The sequence below is a fragment of the Aplysia californica genome, unplaced genomic scaffold, assembly GCF_000002075.1.
Source record: "Aplysia californica isolate F4 #8 unplaced genomic scaffold, AplCal3.0 scaffold00528, whole genome shotgun sequence".
Taxonomy (NCBI): domain Eukaryota; kingdom Metazoa; phylum Mollusca; class Gastropoda; order Aplysiida; family Aplysiidae; genus Aplysia; species Aplysia californica.
The window spans coordinates 344,316-347,091 of record NW_004797798.1 but is presented as its reverse complement, the minus strand read 5'-3'; the positions used below and the strand labels follow the sequence as shown (position 1 = coordinate 347,091).

General features: G+C 39.9%; 1 protein-coding gene across 1 annotated transcript in view; it reads right to left on the bottom strand.

The window, feature by feature from the left end:
- The window catches only part of LOC101849640 (multidrug resistance-associated protein 1), a gene marked incomplete in the record, with an annotated part of 55,470 nt that overhangs the window by 23,461 nt on the left and 29,233 nt on the right, over positions 1-2,776 (bottom strand).

The window sequence follows — 2,776 nt, the reverse complement described above, 5'->3', positions numbered from 1 at the left end:
GAAAACCGTTTCCCATTAATCGTACAGCAGACACAGTGGAACTCGGTTTCAATGAACTCGGTTTAAATGAAAACTCAGATTCAACTAAAGAGGCTTCGCTTGCAAGGTGAACAGTCCCATTGATGTGACTTCGCTCATCTTTCTCCCGCAGTGAACCATATTAATTCCCAGAAACCATTCATGGTACTGCATCGTGAACCATCATCCACTTAGCCTATTGTTTATAACTTATGCGGCCAATCAGAGTCCCTCTTTCGTACCACTGCACATGTTGCTAACACGTTTTAGACTTAATGTGTGTCGGGGTCGGATGGGTGAGCAGCACATGCGTGACGTGAGATTTCGAGTCCTTGAGTCTGTAGAGACGGGCACAACAAGTCCTGCCATGGACTGTCAGTAGAGAAACTAATGACCTTAGCAGTTGCGAGCGCCGTAAAACCTTATACTACTATACTATACTAGAGAAACTAACATGTCAGAGTTAATTTTATTTTCCTGGCTGCTGATCAATACTACAATGATAAGCTAGTCTTGATGTAAATCTACATAATGAATTGCGCGTTGGATTGTGGAATTTAATGTTGCCGTATGCTAGGCTCTACACAGTAACATAACTTGTCCGGCTAACAGTACGCGATAGGTGATAGATGACACAGACACGCAATTGAACAAATCAGCCCTTTTGCAGTGTGTGCAAGTGAGTGCTGGTTTGGTATGGCATCATAGAAACGAAAATTTATCTAATTTGAAATCAAAATACTTTAAGCTGAAAAAGTTGAATGCATTATGAATTACTTGTTAGATGCCTCTACTTATGTACACAAAAACCTCATGTTTGCTATAACGAACACTCAGATTCAACGAAATTGAAGGTCAGGCCAACTGACTTAGTTGAATCCAACTTCCACTGTATTATAATAATAATAATAATAATGATAAAGGTAATAGTTTAACTAATAAGGAAAATAATATCAATAATAATGATAATAATACATGTAATAATAATAATAATAATAATAATAATAATAATAATAATAATAATAATAATAATAATAATAATAATAATAATTTAAAAAAAACAACTGCATTTGCATAGCGCCTGTTCATGCTCTAGAGCACGTGCAATGCACATTATGAGCTATAACCTCAGCAGACCCTAGAACACTTGGAAACATTCTCAGCTTTCCGGGAAGAAAAAGCATTCAGTGCAAGCTGCCATTTTAAATGCGCAAAAACACTTCCAACATGCTGACAAGCTCTCATGCCGTCTATGACCAGGTACTCATCTACACCTGGGTAAAGTGGGCAAAATTTTTGTAAAGTGCCTTTCTCAAGCACAAAATGTCTGGCCGAGCTAAACCTTGAACCCCCAACCTACACCCATGAGTCCGATAGCCTAACCTCTAGACTACTGACACCAAAAAGGGAAGATCAAATCAGATTGGAATCTAGAAGAGAAGAAGAAAATGATTGGGCAACATAGAAGAACAGAAGGAAAGGGGAGGGGGGGGGGGTTGTTCAGAGATATACGTAGTGATATACGTGAGCAATAAGGGTAACAGACAGACCAGTAGACAAAAGAAGAACCAGCCAGCAATATAGCAATCTCACCTTTGTTTACGTTCACGGATGCTACTTTGGCGAGATCCGTATGTCCGCTTTCGAGTACCTTGAGTGAGTTCCTCCAGTAGGCCAAGGTCAGGGTCCTCGCTCTCTGATGTCATTGACACCAGCCTCTTCAGCATACTCGCTTTAACTTCTTTCTCTGTTTTATAAAGGACAGACAGGAGAGTAAAAGTGCAATAATCATTGATACGCTGTGAGTTTTAACGAACTTTTCAACAATGTGAAATATTTCAAAATGCTGGATCTCTGAATTTAATGCCCATTTTTGATAGAAGAGAGCAAAAGGGGTGGAGAGTCTTGAAAGCTCCCCATACAACCTAGATTCAAGAATACTCCAATTGGAGATTTGAATCAAGGTTGTTAGCATCATACCCCAGTGAGGTGCAAAATGAGCCGATGACGCATCCAGACTACTTTTTTGAAGTACAATCAAACCTGCTTAAATGGCCATCTGTCCAAGACAAGTGCCTGTGCAAACGACCACTTCCCACTTCACTTTTGCTTTACATTATAACGACACTGTCCAAGAGGTTCGTCCATCTAAGGCAACCACTTTTCTCCTCGAAAATGGGTGGTTATCTAAAACAATTTCAGTTGTATTTCTTTTGCAAGGCTTAGAAAGAGGTAAAATCGTTTTGTAGATACTTCATCAATGATGGAAAAAATATTGTACAGATGAAAGCGATCTCGGATTCATCTCAGCAACTTGAGAAAACCTATCTATCTCGATTCTAAAATGTAAGAAAAAATGTAACTGTAGAAGTTTTAGACCCCTATCAGTTAAGAAATCATTAAGGAGGTGGGCGTTGACCCTGCCTGGGGTGAGAAGGATACCAAAGTCCAAGTAGGCAGATGGAGATGCTCAATAAAAATTCTCTTCATTTGGGAACTGAACTCACATCTTCTCCTTACCATTGTCAAGCATCTAACTGTTACACCACAGACATCTGTTATTCAATGTCAGTCAAAACCACTGATGCGCTCAAGTAATCAGCTTCAAATAACCCAGTCATAACTATGTCCAGTAGGATGCAAAATCACAACCTAGCATCTCACTTTGGCCACACCCATTGACACCAACACGATCATCCCCCCCCCCCCCATTCACACACACACACACACATAAGCTACTGCTGCTGCCACTGCATTG